Source organism: Pogona vitticeps, chromosome 2, assembly GCF_051106095.1.
Source record: "Pogona vitticeps strain Pit_001003342236 chromosome 2, PviZW2.1, whole genome shotgun sequence".
NCBI lineage: Eukaryota > Metazoa > Chordata > Lepidosauria > Squamata > Agamidae > Pogona > Pogona vitticeps.
In genome coordinates, this window is record NC_135784.1 from 200875766 (window position 1) to 200902904 (window position 27139).

At 42.3% G+C, this 27139-nt stretch overlaps 1 long non-coding RNA gene across 1 annotated transcript in view; it reads left to right on the forward strand.

The window, feature by feature from the left end:
- Positions 1 to 24419, forward strand: part of LOC144586505 (uncharacterized) — a 43898-nt gene extending 19479 nt beyond the window's left edge. Inside the window, exon 2 of the long non-coding RNA XR_013541362.1 lies at positions 20293 to 24419. This is a non-coding gene — a long non-coding RNA (uncharacterized LOC144586505). The remainder of the gene's footprint in view (positions 1 to 20292) is intronic.
- The last annotated feature ends 2720 nt before the right edge of the window (positions 24420 to 27139 follow it).

Consider the following 27139-nt stretch of genomic DNA (forward strand, 5'->3'; position numbering starts at 1 on the left):
AATGCAAAGAAATAGAGGAAAAGAGAAAAGAAAAAAACAGAGATCTGTTCAGGAAAATTGGAGATACTAAAGGAACATTTTGTGCAAAGATGGACATGATAAAGGACAAAAATGGTAGGGACCTAACAGAAGCAGAAGACATCAAGAAGAGGTGGCAAGAATACACAGAGGAATTATTTCAGAAAGATTTGGATATCCCGGACAATCCAGATAATGTGGTTGCTGACCTTGAGCCAGACATCCTGGGGAGTGAAGTCCAGTGGGCCTTAGAAAGCCTGGCTAACAACAAGGCCAGTGGAGGTGATGGCATTCCAGTGGACCTATTTAAAATCTTAAAAGATGATGCTGTTAAGGTGCTAGATTCAATATGCAAGCAAGTTTGGAAAATTCAATAATGGCCAGAGGACTGGAAAAGATCAGTCTACTTCCCAATCCCAAAGAAGGGCAGTGTCAATGAATGCTCCAGCTGCCGTACAATTGCACTCATTTCACACGCTAGCAAGGTTATGCTCAAAATCCTCCAAGGTAGGCTTCAGCAGTATGTGGACCGAGAACTCCCAGAAGTACAAGCTGGATTCTGATGGGGCAGAGGAAGTAGAGACCAAATTATTAACATGCACTGGATTATGGAGAAAGCCAGAGAGTTTGAGAAAAATATCTACTTCTGCTTCATTGACTATGCAAAAGCTTTTGACTGTGTGGGCCACAGCAATGGCAAGTCCTTAAAGAAATGGGAGTGCCTGGCTACCTTATCTATCTCCTGAGAAACCTATACGTGGGACAGGAAGCAACAGTTAAAACTCGATATGGAACAACTGATTGGTTCAAAATTGGGAAAGGAGTATGACAAGGCTGTATATTGTCCCCAGCTTATTTAACTTATATGCAGAATACATCATGTGAAAGGCTGGACTGGAGAAATCCCAAACTGGAATTTAAATTGCTGGAAGAAATATCAACAACCTCCGATATGCAGATGATACCACTCTGATGGCAGAGAGTGAGGAGGAATTAAAGAACCTTGTAATGAGGGTGAAAGAGGAGAGTGCAAAAAACGGTCCGAAACTCAACATTTAAAAAAAAAACTAAGATCGTGGCCACTGGTCCCATCACCTCCTGGGAAATATAAGGGGAAGATATGGAGGCAGTGACAGACTTTACTTTCTTGGGCTCCATGATCACTGCAGATGGAGACAGCAGCCACGAAATTAAAAGACACCTGCTTCTTGGGAGGAAAGTGATGACAAACCTTGACAGCATCTTAAAAAGCAGAGACATCACCTTGCCAACAAAAGTCCGAATAGTCAAAGCTATGGTTTTTCCTGTAGTGATGTATGGAAGTGAGAGCTGGACCATAAAGAAAGCTGACCACCAAAGAATTGAGAATCCCCTGGACTGCAAGGGGAACAAATCTATCAAATCTAAAGGAAATCAAACCTGAGTGCTCACTGGAAGGACAGATCCTGAAGCTGAGGCTCCAATACTTTGGCCATCTCATGAGAAGAGAGGACTTTTTGGAAAAGACCTTTATGTTGGGAAAGTATGAAGGCAAGAGGAGAAAGGGACGACAGATGATGAGATGGTTGAACAGTGTCATCAAAGCAACCAACATGAATTTGACACAACTCTGGGTGGCAGTGGAAGATAGGAGGGCCTGGCGTGCTCTTGTCCATGGGGTCAAGAAGAGTCGGACATGACTAAACGACTAAACACACAGTCACAACAACACAGAATGGACAGATATGGACATAACTATTGGTCTCTCAAAAGTATCACCACTTCATGAGATCAGGAGATGCTCTTCCCCAATAATTTACACTCCTAAATTAAAACCTCACAAAACAGCTTGTCAAAACCTTTTCCCTTAACTATATTCTTTTGCATTCAGACACTGAATCCTGCATCTCATAGACACATCTGTGAGTCCTCCCAATACTCACAAATCTACGACCTCAACTAAAGTCAAGGCAACCTACCAGCCTTTGTTTCAGTCTTTGCTTTCGTTATAGAGTCTCTATAACATTTGATTAACCCCTCAAACATGTAAACAAAGCCATAATTGGAGTGAATTAATGGAGCTTCAGCTCAGGATAACTTGGCTGCATAAACAAGACACATTTTCTGTGAACGCGGGAGCAGCTTGCAACCCTTCTGTTTCTTCTTGTTGGTAGGCAGATCACAACCTTTCTTCTTAGAAGGGTCACAAAGCCCTTGCTTCATTGCCTCTGCAGATATACAAATGGCACTCTGAAAAATAAAATCCAGCTGGTGAATGGTGATGTGTCTTTACTGTGTAAAGTGGGAGCAGGATCTAAAATAATTAGCAGCCAAAGAAGCAGCTGTCAGTAACAAAAGCAACATGAGTCTGAATTATAAGCTTCTCCAGGAAACCCAAATCAATTAGCTGGTACCCATAATGTCAGGCAGAAAGGTGTCAGGAATTTCTAACAAGGAGCACCTTGACCCGTATCATGAGAGGAAACTTCATGACCCTCCTTCAAGACCATTCTTGACACTGTTGGAGCATGTGTGTGCAATTAAGTTGCCTCCAACTAATGACAACCCTATGAATGAGACCACCAAAATATCCTGTCTTCAACAGTGCTGCTCAGCTGTTGTAAACTCAAGGCTGTGGTTTCTTTTATGAAGTCAATCCATCTCATACTTGGTCACCATCTTTTCCTGCTTTTCTTATCCTTATTGTCCACTTTTCTTATCCTTATTGTCTTTTCCGCAAGTCTTACCTTCTCATGGTGTACCCAATGTATGACTGCTTTGGTTTCATCAGGTCTGGGTGTGTGCCATTTCTGTGGCACAAGTGAACTTTCCTGTCCTAACCTCCCCATGGCAGTAGCTATACCCCCTGAGAATGCTACATTGTAGGGTCAGAAGGAACATGATGAATGGAGTTAGTTGTGGGGAAAGGGAGATCCTTAAGAATTGGATGACAGTATCTTCTGCAAGCAGGACCCCTTTGTCTATGGAATGCAAATCCTGGTTCTAGCCCATGATAAGTATACAGCCTTTCTTATTTCCAGTTTCCTAAGAAACAGTCATTTTAGCATGTCTTGGCACATTGGCCAAATTAAAGGGGGGCACTGCCCTAGAAACAATTTCCAACATTCCTATAACAGCCAGAAGTACTTGATATATCACTTATCTCCCTGCAGATCATCACTCTGCTGAAGACCACCAATTTCAAGTAATTATTGCTGATGTACTGCCACTTTGTCTCTTGCCTCTCTTAGGGAATAGCTCCGTGGGTTAAGTATCTGGCTGCAGAGCCAGAGGTTGGGAGTTCGATTCCCCGGTGTTCCTTCTGGAAGGAGAGCCGGACTGTGTGGCCTTGGGCAACCTGCACAGTCGCAGGGCAGCCCCTTAAGAAGGGAAGGGTAAACCATTTCTGAGTAGTCCCTACCTGGAAAACCCTGGAAGGGCTCACCATAAGTCAGAATTGATTTGACAGCACATGATGATAATGATGATGATCCTCATTAGGTCATGACTTCTACCACCATAAATATGTGTGTGTGTGTGTGTGTGTGTGTGTGTGTGTGTGTGTGTGTGTGTGTGTGTGTGTCTGAAGAAGTGAATAGTGAGGCACACTGAAATAGATCTATTAGTTTTTAGAATGCCTCTTTCTCCCTCCCCTTCTTTTTCACCCTTTTTAATTTTGCCAACGTATGAGCTTCTGCAAATTGTTTTCCGAAGAGTCTGGAAGTAACAACAGACACTTAAGAATCCTTTCTATAAGATGCTGCTTTCTGGTGGTAGCAAGGCTTTAATAATGTTTTGATAGATATTTGTACAAGCACATAAAACAGGAGACAGAGAGAGAGAGAGAGAAAGAAATTGGTGGATGGTAAGGGAAGACAGGTCCTGATGCCCTGATTGCCTGATCTATGCAATGAAAGCTCATCCTTCAACAGTCACGTAAACACTCAGTCCTAATATTCTGACAATATTACAATACGCTTAGGTCAGTTCCCTCAGTAAACTGAGTAGAGGAGAAAGAAAATAGAGTGTTTCAGAATACAAAAAGTCTGCCTTAACAGCAGTGCAAGTCTTTAACTCTGGCCTACAGCTCGGCAAAATGCCTAGTGTAGCAGCTGCAACAACATAATACTTCAGAAAAGTTTCATAAACTAAGTTAGAGAAGGAAGAAGACTATTCCAGAATGTACCTAAACAATAGCACACGTCTTTCCCTCTGCAAGCTACAAAAGAACATATAGGACATGAGGATCTCATCTGTACTCTCCTCACCTCCTCTTGACTGGAGTGTCTGGGGGATATCTTGAGCTTTGATGGACATTCAGCTTGCATTTGTCACCTTCTCTGGAGCCAGGAACTCTGTTCTGATAGTGATTTCCTCCCTTTCTCAGTTCAAATCATGGATCCTCTTTTTTAACATCATGAATGATAGTAATTGGGGTGCTGCTCTGTTACTGGGAAACAGAGGCTCTGGAGTAAAACACACACAAACATCCTTGATTTGGTCTGGTTTTGCACATATACTTTGTTTTGTACATACCTAGCATCCATCTTACCGATAGGCGCCATGGGCTGATGATTCGTGATGTCAGGGGATTGGCTGGGCCTGTCAAGTTGCTATCCATGGTGCTGAACCCATTGCACTTCTTGTAAAGTTCAGATTAAAACCTTGTGATGCGCTTGCCCTGTGAAATCAGTATCAACAGCTTTCACTGCAGAGAGGAACTTGAGATCATCAGCCAGTAAATCCGTGACTGAAAGAAAATGAATGTGGCTGTCCCAGGGCTAAGGATAATAGTATTCCTGATCACAGTGGCATATGATTTCAAGCTCAAGTAATACGATGCATGTACAGCAATTCAATTCCAGAAGCGAAATGAAAACTATACAGAAATGTATTCTTGAACAATGTGCTACTTTTATATTTGTCTCACTTTTGTCTGTCTTAGAGTTCTTCTTTGACAACTTTCTCCCAATGAGTGAGTAGTCATTCATGAAAAGAGCTAAAAGAAGATGTATTTTTGTTCAAGGTTTTTATTGGTACAAGCTATATTAGTCAAAGATGCATTTATTTGTGTTATTGGGTGAGCAGTAATACCTCATATCTTTTTTTTTTGCCTTGTGAGTTGCTTATTTCAATCAGCTATGTGTTCAAAGTTAATTATGACAGTAAAATGCCACTGTAATTATATTTAACCTGAGTTAATGGGGTGGTGGGCAGATTAAACAAGGAAACAAAGCTTTTTCAATCAGGAGTGGTCTCCAAATGAAATCACCCCTATGAAAAGGATGGTTATGAGGAACACTTTTTTTTATAAGTCTGAAAATATATACCAGCTACTTTCCCAGGTCATTCAAAAGCACAGTGCGTAGGATGATGCACTGTCAGTCATCCGTTCAGTGGCATTTATTAAGCCTTGTAGTCCTTGTGAGATACACTAATTAAAGCATAAGGAACATAGGTTCCGGAGAATATTTGGAAATCTTGTAAGGACACGGAGGATCATTTTGAGGTATTTATTATGCTTCAGATGATGTTGCTCTGTCTGAAAAGAGAGAAAAGGGTGCTCTCACAATCTTCTGTGCATACCTGTGGGCACTGATAAAGCATTATACATCAGGGTGTGGGCCACATACGGCCCTGCAGATGTTGTTGGACTGCCAGGTTTTCTTCTCATGCTGTCATTAGCCGTGCTAAAGTAAAAGCAAGGAGAGCACCAAGGTAGTCGCGAAGTAGGAACCTGTGGAGGTGGGAGCTCCTGAAGTAGGTGGCAGGGAAGTGAGACAAGAGCAGGGCAGATATTTTTGTGCCCCAAGCCAAGCTTGCTTTGCCTGCTGGGAGACCTGCTAACAACTGGATTGGGAATGGACTTGAGAGAGAAGAGATGAGTGCCTAGAGGTCTCTACCCCAGATGTGCTTGAGTAGGAATGGAAAAAGCCGGCTGCTGGGCCCAACCTTCTTCTCATAGGAAGGAGGATGAAATGAAAGAGGAAGGGTGCATGCATTGACATTTAATAACTGAGAGAAGCAGAGGCGTTGTTTACCTATTTCTTCTCTGTTTGCTCTGCGTGTGTGTGTGTCTGTGTGCTGTGCTTCTCGAGGGGAAGAGACCTTGGCTTAAGTTCTGCAGCTTAATTTTGCACAAGAAATTGAATGCAAGAGCTGTCTCAAGAGTGCCTGGAAACTCCTGGCTGTCTGACGGGCCAGGAGAAGAATGTTTCTGTTTCTCCAGCTTGCCTGTGAGCCTGAGATACGTGTGGATTGCTATTCCTATTTCTGGAAGTCAAATATTGGCCTGGACCTTGGCTCAGGCATGATGGAAAGGGGCATGGGCCATACTATGTCATACTAGGGCCCAATCCAAAGCACCAAATTGGTCAAACGGTGGGACTCATGCATGGCTCTAGTTGTAGGCTGTGTTGGGAAGCATCGGTCATTCCCCACATTGATAAGAAAGGTTGGATAGTAGTCAGTGGACATTATGAGGCTTGGCAAGCTATCTGTCATATTTCTGGCTCTTCACACTGGGAAGACAGTGCTCCTCCCATGACATCTTCTCAGATGTCAAACCGCTGTCTCTCTTAGTAGGGAATCATCTATCCTAAATCTTCTTCCCTAGGAAGTGATGGGAATCCTTCCTGTCACAGAAACTTTCATAGCCCAAGAGTGTTGTCCCTGTTCCAGTGGACCAAAATCACTAATCAAAGGGAGGGCCTGATATCAATTCTGTAGTTCCAAGGATACAGCATGCTTCCTCATGCATCCTTCTTCTCTTTGTCACAGTCCTCTGGTTCTCCCCCTCCCCCCATATGAAGTATTGTTTTTCAATCTGCTCTGCTCTATCCAAAAGGTTTCATCTTTCTGGTTGATCTGAAGCATGGATAGGTCAGCCTCAGGCTGCTGTATCTTCTCTTCAAGCAGGGCAACAAGTCTGTATTCACTGAAGGTAACTTTTTACATCCTCAGGTAGGAAGAAGAATGTGGCACAGATGCTACAGGTCACTGCAACAGCAACCTCTCCCTCCATTTCTTTTTATCCTGTGCACGTGGTGACATATTCTTGTTGCAGAGTATTGAATTTCTGGTTCAATCCGTCTAGCAATACAGCAGAATTGCAGGGATTCACAGACCAGAAAAGCCCAGATCCAATTCCCCAGATTAGTCCACCCCTTTTCTTATTAAGCTTCTACTTACAGTCTCAATAACTCACTCTGAGATGTTAGCGGGAGAAAGAATAAAAGGTCCCATTACTTGCAGATGAACAGATCAGTCAGCAAACTAACAAACAAGACTGCTTTCAACAACAGACTCACTGCTTCTAACAGAGTACTGAGAGAGGAAAAGGTCACTGAGCAGAAAGGCGGAGCTCTCTTTGAATTCAGAGGCAGGGAGGGAACAATTGGTTAGTGCTGGATAGATTGACAATCACCCCAGCCCAAAAAAGGTCCTTCCCAGCCAAACATACTAAAAGCACACAACGGCAGTCATATGAAGAGGTGAAAACACAGAGCCTTCCAAGCAGGTCAGACAATCGGCCTCAAGCCAACAGAGACAATGTCATCCTCAGACCCGGTAAGTGGGTCTCAGCAGGACCGTTTAACCTGGACCTCAACTCCCAAGGGGAGGTCTTACCTCAGCCTAAAGATTAAACTAAATAAAAGAATGCTGTCATGCATTCTACAAATGAAAATAACAATAATGCTCTTCTTAACATTAAAATATTTTTGCCTCTCTTCCCAAACAGTGAAAGGCCCCCATAATGTGAAATGGCCTGGGCCTCATCTGAGCTCTTGGAAGGTCTGGTTATCATTTTTGTTTGCTTGTTTCTTCCACCAATCCCTTCTTTTTTTAAAAAAAAAAAATCACTGTTTGCTATATCTGTTCACTGGCTCCTACAGTTTTCAAGATGAGGATTATATCCCAACATTCAAGCAAGTGCACACCATCCTAAAGATGCAAGGTTCTTATGGGCCTGACATAGAATGTCCTTACAGAAAAGACTTTTTTGCTTTTATTGCCACACATCATGTAACTGAACACAATTACATCCACACCTAGCTGACCAGGTTCTCAGTGTGTCTGTTGGCCACAACGCCGTGCTGGTGGATAGCGCCGTTCTAACCTTCTGTTCAGTTTTCCATTGAAGTGCTCCTATTGCGTGATATAAACTCAAAGCCATGCACTCACAGATGGGTGCTTGCATGCGTAAATGCACCAATGAAAATTTAAATAGGCAGCCGAGCTGCTCAAAGGACGTATCTTCATTCCAGTGTGACATTTCAGTATTTCAGCATTTATCCTCATTCCACTGAGGGAAGAGAAATCAAACCCACAGAAACTTTCAAAGGAAGAAAATATCCTTTTCTCCCAAGGTGAATTTTTTTCCATCCAACGCTCTTTTCTATTTATTTTGATTATCCCACGAGTCTCTCAGAATGCATTGGGGGTGGGGAATATATTTCATTCAAGGAGGAGGGACTTCAGTCCTTGGTTATCTAGATATGGTTGTATGACTGAACTGTTATCTAAATAGGCCTGATCCTACAGAAATACAATCAACTGCTCATCAGGGTTTTGGTAAAAAAAATTAATCCATATATTTTTTTCAACAAATGTTAACCATCCTCTTAAAAGTGTGTGTGTGTGTGGGGGGGAATTCAAGTATGAATTAGCTCCTGCTCTACCTTTCTTAATTGGATCCTGAACAGATCCCATTCAGCAATTCCATTTTCTAATCAATCCTGGCATGACTAAGTGGTGTTTTTTAAAAAAGAAAAAAACAGATTCATTGTGATAACAATGGCTTTTGAAGAAATAATTAGCTTGATGTGGCATTTTGTATGCATTCTATCCCAGTGACTGTGTGAGCTACTGTGTTTATTAATGCACTACCTGCTTAAGGGAGCAGGGTGTCCCGTTCCCCCCCCCCATTCAACATGGCTTGTGAATTAAGATCTCTGTGATTATATTTTCATCTGAGATGTCAGCCATTCCCATGCCTCTGACATCCCTTTCACAGCAGACTGTTGGATGTGCAAGAAGTCATTTGAAGCTAATTGCCCTCCCTCAAATGAAAGGGGGGGGGAAAGCTTTGTGAGAAGTTTAAAGCAACTAAACTATTTTCAAAATAGCTGGCAATGGCTTCTGGACACAATGGAAGCTGTATTGCTAGAGTTACTTTCTAAAAGGATGGAAGATGGCCAGAGCTATAGTTTAAGGGAGATAAAATGATGCAGTCATTAAAACAATCGCTTGATATATATTCTCACTTCTGTCCAGCTTCTACTCAGTAGCCCTAGGCAGTCTACTTGGGAATGTATGAGAATTCACTCCGTCAAGTGATTTTAATTTCTTAAGAAGTAGGTTTACCCAGTTCTTTACATCCTGGACTGAACACAGAACTGGCGACAATATCCAGTTAATTTGTACTTAGCAGTTGGTATGTTGCCAGGCTTCTTGTGTGTTCTGGGGTGTGTGTGTGTATTTGCCAACATATGAACATTTGGAAAATGAGCAAAACCATGGCATAGATTTCTGAAATGTATACAAATTTGATTTAGCCAACGAGGGCCTATATACACTAATGTGTCCTTTAGAAATTATGTGTGCAAGAGTATGTGCATGTTTCTCTTCCTCGGGGCAGATTTGAGGATATCCCCCAGAAATGGTACAGAATGGAGATAGGGAGAAGAAGTAAACCCATGAAAATGAGTCTGTCAGAACTCCTTGCTCATAAACTGTCTGTCTTCTGCTTGCTCTCATCCACGTCTACTATTACCAGGAGGCTGCAGATGGAGATAATGTGTTGAGACATTCCATGAAGATCTATCTTTTGGATGAAGAGCAATTATTCTGAGGCTGGATCTATACAGCAGAGTATTGATGGGAAGCATGTGTAGACCCTCCAGTGGAACAAACAGCTTATGTTACTTCTGAGTGCAGAAAGTTGATTCTAAAACTCCCTAGAAGTAGAGAAATAGTACTATAGGTGCTAGCCTGGACTCCTTGTTCCTGATGTGTTAGATTTCTACCTGTGAGGAGTTTGTGTTTTATGGGCATGGGGCCTACAAGACCATCAACATACACACACACACACACACAACACTCTGAAGTATAAAAACCCCTCTAACACAATTGGACTCTACCACCCTGTTCTGTTGCAGATTTTGGTCTAAGGCTTCCACAATCATCAATCAGAGGTTTAGGCAAATAGCATGTTTACCAATATCTTGACTGCTGTATCAGTAATGTTCTTATTAGAAGCTATAGATTTGTGAAAGGATCTGTCTGGAGCTCATTCAGATCTGCTGGCTCCAAAGAAATTGGCTAATGTTTCCTACCAAGCACGTACAATGGCTTTGGATAGATGTGCAAAAATCTATCTAATCAGGGACATTTGTGCTGTTCCAGGATGATGACAGGGCAGAGCAAGGAGCTGCTCTTTAACTTAAGGTGGATCAACACCTTCCTATCCCATTTGGCATTCATAGGGTCAAATAGATGGTTAGGAAAGCCAGATAACTTTAAATTGTCCACTTAACAGTTGTGGGGTGGTTGTCCTTTCACATGTGTTTTTAACTGCCACATGCATCTTCACCTGACAACTGTCCTTCCACTAAAATGTGTGGTTGCAGCTCTCACCACCCTCACCTCTTTGGGGTGACTTTTCCTGCAAATTTTTTCAAATGTTGATTTGGAGGCTTCAAGCAGAAATCCAGGCTCAGTTAGCTGAGGAATCCCAAAAGCAAATCTAGCCCTGATTCAGGTCAGTATAGCACTGTTTCTTGCTACCATTTTGCAAATAGGGTAAGGGTTGACACTCAGGATAGATGTCTCCAGCAGGATCCCAAATTTTAGGAAATCAGAACTAGAGATGGGCATGAATCACTGAAAGGGCAGTTTGTGCTGGTTCATTTCTCGGCCAAGTAAGTGTTCTGTGCTTCCCAGCCCCGCTTCCTCTGGTGGACACCCACTCAGGGGCAATGCCCAGAGGAAGGTGGGGCACTGCCTCTAAGTGAGCATCCACTGGAGGAGGTGGGGCTAGGAAGCTCTGAACACCTGTTCAGCTGAGAAGTGAACTGGCACAGACTGCCATTTCAGCGGTTCATGCCCATCTCTAGTTCTAATCATGGAACTGCTTTGGAAGTTGAGTTGGGATTTGAGGTGAGAGAGGGTTGGGCGCTTGAGGGATTCGGGATTTGGTTATTCTCTTTCTGGCGCAGAGAAAAATACAGAAAGATTTGCTCAGTCCCACCTCCTGTCTTGGAAAAAGAATAATGATCAGTCTGGATACTTCTAGGTTGATGGCTTTTATTTTTACATTTCTGTGTGCTTGTTTCTTTTATAAATGTGGAGCTACATCTCTACACATCTAGCTCTAGAGAGTAAAAAATGGAGGGGAAAAGGAAAGGCAGCTAACAAACGAATCAGCATGAAGGAAAAGGCTCTCTCAAGGAATCTGAGGCATGGGAGAAAAGCCTCTGTTACTACAGTAAGTTTGTAGCAGGTGCAAGGTGCGCTCCCTGCTGATAGTCCATGTCAAATGAGAAGCATGCAAGATTGCATGCTACCGATAATAGGTTTTCTTTTCATATGGCATACATAATTTGAATAACATGCAAATATTGCTGCCTGGATTTGGGACACTAGAATATAGCCAGTCTGAATGTGTGAGGAAAACTTAGGGTCCCTGGTTGAGTGGGAGAGGAGAGCTAGGAGAAAAAAATGTTGAATGAGCTTTATGGTGGAGGAGAGGAAAGGAAAATGAGCTGTGGGGAAGAGAGAAGGTTTGGGGAAAGGCTCATGATGAGTGACAAGGGAGAGAGAGAAAGACTACATTTGTAGTGGGGAAGAGAAGAGGAAGCAGAATGAGGTGTGGGAGAAATGAATGAGTTTTTTAATCTGCACAATGCTGGGGACTGTCACTAATAAAGAAATGAATCTTTTTAATCTGGGAATTCACTAACATTGTACACAGTGGACCAAGTAAGGCATGACTGTGAAGGCCTATGGGTTGAAAACAGCTGCTATCAATTTCCTAAAAACAAAAAATGGAGTATTGTGTTTTGTACCACTGCTGTCCTCTGTCTGTGTGTCTTTGCATGCATTCTCATGTTCATGCACATCCATCCATCCATCCATCCATCCATCCGTCCGTCCGTCCGTCCGTCCGTCCGTCCGTCCGTCCGTCCATCCATCCATCCATCCATCCACACTACAGCTATGGGAACTGATGCCATGAACACATGCACTTTAACTATTGCCACTATCGCACTGATGAAGCGACATTTCATTCCAGCTATGCGCTAACCAAATTGGGGCCTCATAAAGACACGCTATTACAAGCCACTTGTCAGTTAACCTTCTCATTTGTCACTCTTTTGCTGCAACATGTTTTTGAAGTTGTACGGAAACGCTAAGTACCCATTCAGCGTGGGAAGAGGCTGTACAGCCTCCACCTTCTCCCATGACTCAACTTCACAGGAATAGGAATTATGAGAGGTTTATCTCTAAAAGCTACACAACAACTTAATGAAGAATCAAAACAAATTAGGCCAATTGATTTGGAAGAGCAGGCCTCATTCCATATTTGTGTATAAAGCCCCAAGAGGATCAAATAATGCAGTGTCACTGTGAGAAAAGCAGCATGAAATGGGAGCAATACAAGTACTTACCAGGATTTCTAACGTCCCAATTTAATGTGTAGATATTAGTACTGACTTCATAATAGCGTTCTCCAGTGTTGACAAGAGCATTCATTTCCCAAACAAATGCTTGAAAATGGGCTCAACAAACTTTGGGCACAGTCCTTCTCTTCTTGCATATTCTGTGCAATATTATGTGTGGAAAGAGAATTCCATCCAGCAGCCTTCTCTGATGTAGAAGAGCGGTGGCTTACAACTCCCATCACTCTCAGGGAGTATGAAAAACTAATATGGTGTTGGAGGTGATGGGAGTTGCTGTCCATTGTATCTGGATGCCATTAGGTTGGTGCAAGATGCCATAGGCAGGGATAGGGAATGTGTGGCCTTCCAAATGTTGATGAATTGCCTCTCCTTCCATAGCTAGACTGTGATGGGCCAATAGGATATGGCACCCACAACCTATGGAGTTCTAGATGCTCTGCAGCCATTCTATAGCACATTGAACTCTTTCTTCTTCCACTTTTAATTTCACTGTCTGACACACATGAGGTTGAGTGTCCTAAAATGGTCTCAACAGACATCTATAGTAGGAAGTATTGTACATCTTATCTTTCACAGAGTCCTGCAGTGAGCCCACCATGTAATATTTATGGTCCCATTAAGAACCAGAATAGGTGTAGGCTCATCTATGCCCTTGAATCCCATGGGGTGGTGCTGGTAGTATAATAATTATTAACAGAATCCCAGATTTATACCTGGTTGGATAAATTTAGAGTATTGACAAGCTGCTCTCTAGGCTACTATAACCATTCTGACATGGGCATTTTGGGAATTACAGTACCAAAAAAAATTGCTTTCCCAAACTCTGGTGTCCACTTATCCCTGTACAGAGTCCTCCCTTCAAACCTCCACCATGCTCAATGATCTGAGGTTAAAGTAGGCATATAAAAGAACATTGAAGCTTATCTATCACACTTGGTCCTGTCTACAGTTTTAGGCTCTAATGAAGTTGAAATAGTTTCCTTATAGGCATGAATTAACAAGGGATGTTTTGTTCCTTTTGCAATATAACTATAAAATTTCAGTTGCTTTTTTCTTTCTGAGAGCTGACTGGATAGCTCTTTAGTTTAGGTATTTTGTTGTAGAGCCAGAAGTTGGGAGTTGTTTTAGAGCCAGAATGCCCCCAGAAGACAGGAATGGTAACCCCCTTCTCTGCCTCGAAAACCCTGAAAAGTCAGAATTGACTTGATGGAAGATGAGTATTGCAATTCTTTCATTCTGAGGGTGTAGTCTCATTAAATGATACAGCAAGAATACTATCTGGTTTAAGTCCTGGCTTGTGATGTGCCTTGTACTGCTGAATTAAAAGGATTTGGACATTATTGCATTTAAGGAACAAAGGGTAGCTATTTTAATTACTTTTGAGGAACAGGAATGTAAGAAGCTCCTTTAAAATAACTTTAATAAGCAGAAGCTAACTACTTTGAGGGGGGCTTGAATGAAAACAATATCTAATTATTTGAAAAACTAATTTTCCTAAATTCTGAACTTTACATGTGTCCAAGCATTCAGGGATTAAACATGCCAGTCCAATATAAACCCTGTTATGGTCCAATCTGCAGTTAATTCAGAGCAATCTGGAACTTTAGCAAAGGCTTGGAAATGGTTGTCTCACAGATACGATTAAACATTTACACATGCTTGGGGGCTGGAAGAGAAGAGGAGTTGCGATTTTCTTCTTGTTCTTCTTATGTCTCTCAAGCAACGCCACAAGGCCCAGATCAGCAATATCCTTTTGGGACAAAGCCACGTGTGACTCTATCCGGAAAGGCTGCAATTATGCTGCTGACGCATCACTTGTTCTGCCAAGATCCACTGTGGATCCACTGCCAAGATCTTTGATCCATTCGCTGTGTTGCAATCTGTGCCAAATCCCACCATTGTTATCCATTAAGAAGAAACCAGGGTGCCAACTAACTGTGGGGAGAGGAGGGACGTGCCAGAGTTCTGTAGGGAGCTACGCTGAGCTTGGGAAGATATGTTTTGGAAAAGTAAACGGTTACAAGTCTAGATGTCAATCCAGTGGAACAACCCGCCATCCCAACCTTCAGCAATGGTCAAGAACTACAGTTGTAAAGGGTTTCCTTTGTGGTGTTGGAATGCTAAATAAATTGATGGGTTGATTTGATAGTATGAGCAGGGAGAGAGTTCTCACTATCTCCATGCAGTGAGGAACACCTTGGAAAGAAAAGTTTCTGTTACACAGAAGATCTCCATTTACGGTTGGGATCCTGAAAAATCAGTTTCCAATCTCATGAACATGCTTTATGAGTAGTAGACTGTCCAAACTGTCCTTGTTGACCAGGAGATAGCAATAGGTAGGGGATGGAGCTGGAACCCTCTCACTACTCACCCTTTCAAAATAATCTTTTTGATCACCTCAGATAGCCCAGTGATTCCAGGCACTGGCAGCCAGTGATGGCTACATTTGATCTCCCCCCCCTCCCTCAATTTGGATAGGACTTGAGCTTAGAAACAGAAAAGAATTCCAGTGGATTAAGCAACAAAGGTAGCTTTTTTTGTACCTCCCAAACTACATTGGGAATGGAGAGGCACAACCGTTCAAGAAGTCACTCATTGACAAGATCAAGATGCTGTTTCAGATAAATACAGGCTGTAATTCTGTCCTGGAAGCTAGCCTACATAATTTTGATAATAACCTACAGCTCCCAACAGATCCTGCAACACAAGGGATTCTATGGGGAGGGAATCAGAATATTTTTATTTCTGAAAAATGGCCACAACTGATGACATCATCAACTTTACATGGCATAACTTACAGAATATGATTTCGGCAATAGTCTGCACCAAGCAATGTGCATAATTTTAAAATTTGGATGCCTAAAATGATGCAGCTGAAAAAAGATTTGTACAAACATGAATAGGGACTAATGGAAACTAGGTAAGTTGAATACTTTCATACGCTAAGAAAATGTGTGTGGAAAAACAGAAAGTTTCATGATCCTGACAGGAAATGAAAGAAAAGCCAGAAGAAAAGGTGGGTGGGCTTCTGAGAAATGCGACAAAGACGTCGCAAGATCTTCACATCCCCACTGAGAGTTGTTCCCCTCACCCACATACAGAGCTGACTTCCTTTGGCAAGCCCTGCTTTCATTCTCTTCTTGTTAAAATAGAAAGGAAAATCTCTTTCTAGCCAGGGGTTCTTCCCTTTGGGAAGGCAGCATGGAAAATATGTGTTGTTTACATGCTTTGCATTGTAATGCTTTTGAAGCTTCAAGGAGCAATTAGGTAAATAAATGGCTGCTCGGGGAACAATTGCTATTGCTGGCAACCCACAGAGCTATCTCCAAGCTGGATGCTCTCCAGTATAATCCCTAGACTGTGAATTTTGGAGCAGAAGCTGCCTAAAGTGGCCTCCTCATAGCAGTTTCCACAGGGATTTGCTATGGTCCATATGTCTTCTATCTTCCTTCTCAGTCATTCTAGAAGACCTGCTGTTGGGTTGTAGAGGCAGACTGGAGATGTTACCGGTGCACTGTCACTGCTGGGGAAGCAGCAGGATTTGGACCCATAACAGTGCCATCCACCCTGCTCCTCAACAGCCTCCCAGACTTGGATGAAGCCATATTAGATATGGAGATGGAGCATCCCACAATGATATTTTTGGCTGACATCAATAACCATGTCTAGAAGTAGCAGGCATTGGAACTCACAGTCTCACTGGTCACCATGAGGTTGTCTCAGTTTGCCATTGAGCTGCCCATGATGCAGAATATCCCCTTAGCGTTGGTCTTTTCCATGAGCAGTGAGATAAGTGGCCTGAAATAACCCTACTCTATGCAGAACCACCCATGAAGTTGATTGGGAAGCTGCAGTTACTTCAGAATATAGTCAGGGAGTTATTGTCAGGTGCTGATGCATTTTCTCACGTAACACCTTTGTTGAAAGTTTTCATCTGGTTGTCTGCTACAAGAAGGGACGTGGTGGCACTGCGGGCTAAACCGCAAAAAGCCTGTGCTGCAGGGTAAGAAGACCAAGCAGTCGTAAGATCGAATCCACATGACGGAGTAAGCGCTCGTCACTTGTCCCAGCTCCCGCCAACCTAGTGGTTCGAAAGCATGCAAATGCAAGTAGATAAATAGGGACCACCTCGGTGGGAAGGTAAACAGTGTTCCGTGTCTAAGTTGCACTGGCCATGTGACCACGGAAGATTGTCTTTGGACAAAACGCTGGCTCTATGGCTTGGAAACGGGGATGAGCACCACCCCCTAGAGTCGAACACAACTGGACAAAAATTGTCAAGGGGAACCTTTACCTTTACCTTTACCTTTTTGTCTGCTACAAGGACAATTGGGCTGTGCTCTGGATTCAGATAAATGCCAAATTCTGAGCTGAATTGGCCTGATTCAGACCAATTTATGTGAAGTTCAGATTAAAGCAGAATGATTAGATTGGGTTACAAGTAAAAACTAGACAGTGGATTTACAAATCAGTTAGTTGGTTAATTTATTATAATTATAGTCCATGACCAGTAAAAGACATTAACTATATTACAGGTTAGATTTATAAGGCAGTCACAACACTAATACAGAGGGGGGAAAGAGATAAAGGAAAATTATAGCTTAAAATCATTACTTATCAAATATTTGCATATCTTGCATGTATCTGTGGGGAATTTTGTGCAAGTAACGTGGTGGCGCTGCGGGCTAAACCGCAGAAGCCTGTGCTGCAGGGTCAGAAGACCATGCAGTCGCAAGATCGAATCCACGCGACGGAGTGAGCGCCCGTCGCTTGTCCCAGCTCCCGCCAACCTAGCGGTTCGAAAGCATGCAAATGCAAGTAGATAAATAGGGACCACCTCGGTGGGAAGGTAACAGCGTTCCATGTCTAAGTCGCACTGGCCATGTGACCATGGAAGATTGTCTTCGGACAAAACGCTGGCTCTATGGCTTGGAAACGGGGATGAGCACCGCCCCCTAGAGTCGAACTCGACTGGACAAAAATTGTCAAGGGGAACCTTTACCTTTACCTTTACCTAAGTACTGTATAAACTGAGGATTAAGGCCTAAAAGTAGTTTATATGAGATTTCTGTTTCAGGACAGCCCGGAAATTGGGTAAGCAGATGGAGAATGAGCTTAATACATGGATCATGGTAGAACTAACAATGTAAAATAGCATGTGTGGTTGATTCTACCATGCTATCACTGCAGGGGCAAACCCTCTTTGCCATAGGGGTAGCTGGAGCACAAACTGAGGTTTCATCCACACATCTTATTTGCTTCTGTTTCAGAAATGGTTCAGTTACCCACTAATTCAGATTAGCTTGACAGATCTAAATGATGTTACTGGAGACTGAAATGAATTCATATTTCCCTTCAATTTCAGGATTATTTCTCCACACTTGGGAACTGTTTTGTTGTGGTTGGTTGGTTGGTTGGTTGGTTGGTTGGTTGGTTTTGTTTTGCAGCCCAGGTCCTTCCAGATCTATTATCCACATTTTCCCCTTGTCTTGGACAAGACCACTGCCTATGGAGACCCACACAAACAGAACTTCCCTGACATCAGCTGCCAGTGTTCTGCCCTGTCCTTTTTTGTATATTGTTGTTGATTTCTCACCACCACCACCACCACCTCCCTGCTCCAGCCACCCTGGCCTGATCTGGGACCAAAAATAAATGGGCAAAACTAGTAGGTAGGAAAGATTGGAGTGAGTGGTTCCAGATCTATATGGAGAAAAGGGAGATGGTTCCAACCCATATCAATCTAAGCTACATACTTCAGTACATATGAGGTCACTGATATCTTCTTTCTTTCTTTCTTTCTTTCTTTCTTTCTTTCTTTCTTTCTTTCTTTCTTTCTTTCTTTCTTTCTTTCTTTCTTTCTTTCTTTCTTCCTTCCTTCCTTCCTTCCTTCCTTCCTTCCTTCCTTCCTTCCTTCCTTCCTTCCTTCCTTCCTTCCTTCCTTCCTTCCTTCCTTCCTTCCTTCCTTCCTTCCTTCCTTCCTTCCTTCCTTCCTTCCTTCCTTCCTTCCTTCCTTCCTTCCTTCCTTCCTTCCTTCCTTTCAAGATACCTAGTAAGCAACTCACTAAAGTTAGCTATGTGAAATACAGCAGGCTTGCTTCCCCTCTATAGTACATATCATCTCACCAAATGTCATGTATCTCCATGCAAGAAGAAACAAAATATAGCCATTTTGATTTTCTGATACAGGTCTTACAAAATGACTTGGATCCAGGGCACAGATCAATTCATATAGGGCCACAGAATGCTTGGGGACAAACCAGAATACATTCCAAATCCCTGAATTGGCCTTCAAATCAGACTAAGGGCTGAAAAAATGCCCTGTCAGATAGGTACTGTTGTACAAACCCTGAACAACCTGAGACCAATTTTTTCCCTTATAATCCTGCATGTCACCTTTTAAGGAGGTGCTTCGAGTGGTTCCACCTAAATTGGAATCCTGCTTAGATACTCACAGTCCTCAATGCATCTGCTTCCATCCTATGGGTTGCCTTTCCACATGAGGTTAGACATGTGTCTATGTTACTCTGCTGAAGACTTTTCTTTTCCAGACAAGCATTGTCTGATAGGAAAAGAAATTCCACCCACAGTTTTATTGATGTATTCATTTTTAATGTAATATTCTGAATTTGGGCTTCAGTGTGTTGTACTGAAAAGACCCTGGAAACTATGTGAGGTAGAGAAGCTTATAAAGCCTGAAGAAACAAGCAAACAAATAAAGGATCACCCCTTTAAACAGTATGTCTCTGAGAAAGGAAATTAGGAGCCAGATTGAGGATTTTTAGACTAATGCTAGTGCCTGCCAGAATGCATTGTTTGTGCGCTTGTGGTTCTGTATAGGGGCAGAAGACTCAAGGGCTATACATAGGTGCTTTTAGGCAAACCCCAAACTCACAAATGACCAGATGGAGGGAACACTCTAAGCCAGTGTTCACCAACCTTGGGCCCCCAGATGTTCTTAGACTAAAACTCGCAAAAGCCTTCACCACTGGCTGTGCTGGCCAGGATGTCTGGGAGTTGTAGTTCATGATCGACAGAAGGTTAGCAACTAAAGATGGGGGTATTCATATACAAATACCAATATCCCCACACAGCTGGAGTTAACGAGGGTCCACCCCTTGGGGCTGGACCGTCCACTCACACATCTGCTGGCGGCAGCCTCGCTCATCCTTCCAATGACTCTTGGAGCCCCACTCTCTTCCTGCTCAACTAGCCACTCCAAGCAAGGAGGTGGGAGGACGAGTCTCCCTGCATGGCTGCTGAGTCACTAGCCAAGCAGGAAGAGAGTGGGGTTCCCAGAGGGATTGGAAGGATGAGTGAGGCTGCAGCTGCTAGATGCATGAATGGACAGTCCAACCTTAGGGGCGGACCCTAGTTAACTCCAGCTGCATGCGGATATTTGTATACAAATACCCCATCTTTATTGGCAACCACTGATCTAGGCAATCTTAGCCAAAGAAAGTCAATGACTACATTTGCTTGATATTGAGAACAATTCTTACAACAGCAAAATAAAATAAAATAAAAGATTAAATTAAATTAAATTAAAAATTTTTAAAAAAACAAAAAACAAAAAATCTAAAAGCTAGCTTCTGCTTCTACTGTTTTTCAGGCCTTCATGAATCCTTCCCTCTGAATCATCAGTTTACTGCAGCTGAGAAAGTAGCCCCCACAGTTGCTGGGAAAGGTGGGGAAAGCCTTCTCCCAAAAGAAGACAAAAGAGGATTTGCAGGAAAGAGGTGCTTGATAATCCATACTGAAGAGTGCAAATCAGAAAGAACTACTAACATTTAAGTATGAAGAAAGCTTGAAATATTGTTTTTGAAAAATGGTAAAAGTAAAAGTAATTCATTATCTAACTCATTACAAAGCCTCAAAAGTAATCCATTAGAATTCATGTTTTTACAAAATGTGTCTGGTTGCAACCAGATAGTCCCAGTGCTTGTTGCATTTCTTATTACCTGTGAGCAGAAAAAAAAAACCAGTAAGGTTTATTAATGAATTGTAGTAAACTTGAAGAATTCAGCTCAAAAAATGCCTGTAAAAACCCCTTTCAACATACCTTTAAAAATAAATAGAATGTTCTTTATTATATTTTTAAAAATACTGTTTTCACTTTGTACACTATTTTTGAAAGATGTTTATGTTACAGGGTTCTTACAAAAGAAAGGAGTAATCATGGCAAATATTAGCATATTGCTTGTAACTCTTTCCTCCCAAGCTCAGAGTACAAAATATAACTCCTCTCCATAGTTGGGAAGACTGGGATTCCCTGGCCTGCATACCTCCTAAATCTGCTACTTAGGTGCCAACTTTGGATGAGCCTCTGGTTTCCCCGTTCGTAGTTCCTTATCTTTTAAACCAGACCTGGAACCACAAACAAGGAACAGGTATTTTGACAAACCTTCCTTCCAGAATACTACAAAACATCACATTCAGCCTGACTCTATTAAAAGCCATTCTCTCTCTGCAGTTCTTTTAGATAGCAATTTAAAACCAGAGTTATATATATTTTATAATTTATTCAGCTCATTGACATCCCACATTCCTCCTAATGCAAGGATCAAAGGCGGCTTGCAAAAAATTTTTTAAAAAAAGACATGTAGTTTTAAAATTCAATTAAATATGCAATGAAGATGATAAACCATTAAGTAAAATTAAAGAGGAAATAATGTCCAAAGTGCAGTGCCACCCGTTCAAAGCTCCTGTTTCCACAGCCCATTGAAGCACCAAAAGCCTGCCGGAACAGGAAGGTCTTTGCCTGCCAAGGGAAGGGCAAGAGAAAGACCACCAACCAAGCTTCTCAAGCAAGGGGGTTCCACAGCTGGAGTCCAGCCACTGAAAATCTCATCACTCGTGTCTTCCCCAGGCACCCCTGTGAGGGTGGTGAGACTGAAAGACAGCTCTTGCCCACAGAACTCAAAACCTGGGGAAGCTCATACAGGTGAGGGGGTACCTATGAAATGGTACTATAGAGGTTCATATACATATTCATTCCGACTGCACAGATAAATGCAGCAAAGAATCTCTGTGCCTCAGTTTTGCTTTTGTTCTTCTTGTCATCTTGCAAGCTTTATGATTCTTCAGCTCAATGATTCTTTATGATTCTTCAGCTCTGAAAGGCCCAATTTCAACACAAGCGTCTTCCAAAATAAAGCCGCCTAGAGTGGTCGAAATGACTAGATAGGCGGGGTATAAATACAATAAATAAATAAATAATTCAAAATAAATAAATCAGTTGTTCATTTCCTCAACAGCAATTCTAAATGACACCAGGACTCACAAAAAAAAGAGGATATTAATATATTTATTTTATTTATTCATTTATTGGATTTCTATCCCACCAATCTAGACCAAAGGTCTACTCTGGGCGAAAATCACCAGTATATTACAAGTGGTGGGGGAGGAGAGGGAGAAATAGACACCCCAGGCCAGAAGGCGCTTATGCTGGAAAGGACTAGATGCCTGTTTAGGTGTTCAGAAAAAAAGTTAACCTGAATATGTGAGGAGTGACAGCATTCTAGCTCCCTATTCCTGCTCTATCACTGTGTTCATATAAAGAAGGAGAGATATCATCATCATCATCTTAGAACTGCAGAAGTAGAAGGGACCCTATGGATCACGGAGTCCAGCTCTTGTCAAGGAGGCAAAGAGGGGAATCAAACTCCCAATCTCTGGCTCTGCAACCAGATACCTGTGTGCCTCTCCACACAACTGGGAGCTTTGATCTTTCGGGCCCCTAGTTGAGGGGAGAGAGGCCACAGGTAGCAAAATCTTTCATATTCAGACAGCCTTTTTTGTTTGGGCAACAATGACGAGGTGGGGCTGGAACTCTTTCTCAGCTCACACGTTCAAATTAACCCTTTTCTGGAGGCCTGCAAAGGGTTTAGTTCTGAGAGGAAAGGAAAACTGAGGGAAAGAAAGGGCAGCCGCAGTGGCGAGGGCATTCACATCTTCAGCTGAAGGAACTTTTGAGATTCTTGGGTACGGAACTCTATTTCCCTGGTGGCGTTTCTGGAATCTCCTATTACACACCTCTGCAAACTCTTTCCTTCCTCTCCAGTGTCTTCAGGACCACCTTTGGAAAATGCCACAAACCTCATGCCAGAACCACTCTATTGTGATGGGTGACTCAAAGCCATGCTTTTCAAAGGTGATGACACTCTTTGGCCCTCATTTTCAAGACTACTACAGCTGTCTCACTGGCTGTCACTTCTTGTTTTCACCCAAATGCCTCAATGGATAGAGGAATGATTCTACATCATTCCATGTGCTTCTCCTTCCATTTGTCAACGAAATGTTTTTTTTTTCTTCCCAGGTCACATTCTAAGCTGATTTCAAAAAGGTTTTGCTGGTGATTTGTTTGCCTTTCCTTTTCTGGGTCTTTGAGAGGGATGTTTTTGGCACATTGATTTCTGGTGCATAGAGCCAGAATAGAGGAAATACAATCTTAACTACTCAGGGGACAGATGGTATATCTACGTGAGTACAAAATCCAACTGCACAAACCACACACAAGACAGTGCCATTAGCTACATCCTACTACCTTGACCAAGCTACAGCTGGCTCAGCTATATATCACAGAGGGTTCCATGAGACACAGTTTGGAGCAAGTCTCAATTGTATGCTCATCTTCCTTCTGCTATGGGTGAACTGCTGTTTTACCAGTGCTTAATCTGCAGGGGATATGAATGGAGCTTACCCAGGAAGAAATTTTCTGCCTGAAGTAAAAGACAAGATGGTGGCCCTTTCCCACTGCACATACAGAAGCTAAATGGAGTGTCAGTGAAATCTAGATTCAGTACCCCTGGGGATGGCATAGTATGTTTCCTGACACCTGAGGGACACTTGAGGCTGGCTTAGGTGAAGAAAAGGTGATAGAAAGTCCCAGAAATTTTAACAGACTCAGGGACTGCTGCTGCCCCTCGTTATCTGCTGCCTGAGGTGGGTATATCAGCTTGTTTAATGGTGGAGTCAGAACTATGTATGAAAGGCAGAACAGCAGAAGCTTGGCATTTTTTTCACGTGTTACCTCATAACTGGAGACCATAGCCAGCACGGTCCAGTTGGGCTAGCGTTGCCATCTAGCATCCACAGATTGAGATGCTTACTCAACATCAGACACCCAAATATCTAAATTGGATATGCTTATTCATGAGTATTCATCACAACTCCATCAAGCCCCAAAGTATGGGTACATATATAATTCCTAAAGGGAATTCTGAACACCTGATCCATGTACTGTACCTGTAGCTGTGTATGTCCTCAAGGAGTCTATTTCTTACACAAAGACATAACCAATGAATTCCTTCCACTATATTTTCCACTATTAGAGGAAATGAAGGACTGCTTCTGTTCCTCACAATTTAGAGGAGTGCAATAGCAATTCATCAGACTATTACCTTTCAGTGTCACCTCAACAGATGGTGGAACCACAACTATGTACTTAGCAGATGTCAGATGATATAAAAAGAGAGTAAGTTTCCATCTGATTCCATATCTAGTTCTGTGCTGCCTTTTCAGTCTGAACAACACATTACATACGTACAAACTGAGGGTGAAGGGTATATCTCAGTAGTGGCATTGCCAGGTGCAGTCCTTGAGGTACGGCTGAAAACCCCTTGACACCCTGGAGACCCGCTGACAGCATGTGTAGACCATACTGAACTAGCTCACATGGACCCATGTTCTAATGTGGTATGAGACAACTTCTTATGAGATATGCAGACTCTCGGTCCCCATCTACTCTAACGCCTCCATAGCAAGCAGGTGCAATGTCTTTGCCCATACTAAGAAGGAACCGTGTGTATAGAATGTGTTCAATATAGATAAGTAAGAATTTTATTTGGTTCTTTTTAATATATATGTAAGAACTATTGCAGTTCATGAAGTTCTTCATAAATCTGGTGGAAAGAAATTGAGATGAAAACAGACAAACAACAAAGAGTGGAAGGAATGGTCAGATTTATCCAAGCACAGCCTTAACACTGGGTGAAATGAAGCTAGCACTGAAGATATACTGTATGTCTTTTCCCTGACAGGATTGAGAGGGAGAGAGAGAGAATGAACAGGAAATGGTGCCAGGATAACAAGCATAATCCATCAGGCAATGCTTGGCCTTCTTCCTCCATGGGTGGGTCTTCTGGTTTCATTTGCCTTCCCTCAACCAGCCTTGTATAAATATCTTCTATTTCTACACTGCAGAAATATGTGTCCATGATCTGGGAAAACTGTTCTAGGGAAACTGTCATGTACGGTCCATTTAAGAACCGTACCACGTTTTAAGCAAAGTTCTTTTTGTCTTCTTCTCCAGCCTTCCGTTCGCCTCATTTATAAAGTGTGCAGCAGCTTCTGCCAACAGATAGAAAGTCCTGGGAAAAACCCAGAAAAATTGGGTGGAGAGGGAACCAGGTTTTTTTTTTCCAAAGCCATTTTTTGTTTGTTTTTTTCTGAAAAAAATTTAAAAAGGGGGGGGTGGAATATGTTCTTTAAGAATTACAAATAATATGTCTATGACATGGCATTCAAACTATATAACATGAAGACCTTAATGAAAGACATCTGAGAATTTATGTATTTATCTCTAGAGATGTAAAATTTTCCGAAAATTTCCATGGGGGGGGGAGAGAAAAAAAGAGGGTTTTTTTCCTGGGGGGAAAATGATTTATTTATTTTTTAAAAAAACATTTTAACATCTGGGCTTCTGCCCCAGCAGATGTTGCACGTTCAACCAGGGTCTTGATTTATGGCCTTCAGATGCAGCAGGCAGTCTGCCTTTCAAATGGCCTAGGATCAGCTGACCCCCCCCCCACCAGGTCAAGGTCACCCCCATTGGCTTTGCTTTTCATTAAAGCAAAGAGACTAATTTTATTCAGCTTGGCTTGGATGATGAGAAGCAGAGGAATGGAATGGGTCAGCTCTTGCGCAATCCCTTCCCCTCACCACCCCCCCTCCACTTCTGGCTCTGTACATCTTCATTTGCTATCTCTGAAGAACAAGCACACTAACTAAATGCAAGGGGAAACAAGGATGTTCAATATTCAGGGCCAGCTTCTCTTGCTCTGGAGAGATTAATAAGACTTTTTGGCAGAATGTCCCCTTCTGATCTGTGTACATTATGGCTGCGCCGCACAATTTAACAGTGCTATTTGGAGATGTCACATAGAATCATGTCTGCAGAAGTATGAGGATGGAAACAGGAGAAAAAGCAATTTTTTAAAAAAAAAGACAGGGTGGAGAAGAACTAATAAAACGACAGGGGTCATTTTAGGTCATTCTGAGCTTTAACCTAAACCCATTTTGTGGCATGCAAATGTCTTCTGATCTGCATGTTGAAGTGGAAGGTTAAACACAACAACAGTGGAGTGTGTGCAATGTGTACACCTGTATATTCAACCATGCTTGTTGTGCTGATCAGAGCTGGGTGAAGTTAATTTGAGGGGAACTGCAGTTCCCAGAATCCCACAAGCATATTGTCTGGGTGATTCTAGATATGATAGTCCAAGCACCTTACTTTTCCAAATTATGGAACTCCCCTCCCCACCCCACATACACCTTATATTTAAGAAAATAACATAGTAAGGAGATAGAAATGATCTGTTTTGGAAAGATCAGTAGGGACTGAACTTTGCTGCTGCAGGGTGGTGAGTGATAGTTTTGGTTAGTTCATTTTTCCATACAGACTTAACCAGAAAAGTGTGCCCATTCTTTCATGTACCAGCAAAGGGGGGGGGGAGCGCTTGAAATCTAAACCATACAGATGTGAGAGAAAGTCAGGCACACAGATTTGTCCATTGCTAGCCTGAATGCAAACTCAAAATAATTGTTGTTGAAAAAACACAATGGGTCGCCTCTTCAGACTGCCAAGTTAATGCAAGACTGGATAGGCAATACTTACTGTCTGAGAACATCTTGTCTATTGACAAGTCACAAAATGTCAATTGGATTACAACAGCTTTAAAATAGCAACCTGCAGGCATTTCTCTTAATGATCCTTGGCCGACTGTACTGTAAGATGCTTGGAACAAGAGACAGAAATTAGCCACAATGGGGGGTGGGGGGGTGGGAGTGGGAAGAGATGAAAAATAGCCTGAAGAAGAAGACCGGACTCTATTATTGGTTCATTTCAGCTTAGTTGGAAACCTGGAAGTAGATGTTGTGACAACTTAAAGATTCATCCAAGATACTGCACACCTATAGTTTATATATTTTTGTGTGCATATGTAGGAGAAATCCATCACAAGCATTCTACTGCACAAATGCAAACGTAGCATCCCAATGTCGATATTTTGGCATGGACACTTGGATTAGAAGTGGCATCAAAATGAATGCAGGCATTATGTTCACACATGATGAAGAAGCCTCTCATCCCCATAGAGAGAGATGCAGTGGCTGAAATCCAGTAATAATAAATCACAACTAAAAGAGGCCCCATTGAATCAGTGGAGATGTGGCAACCT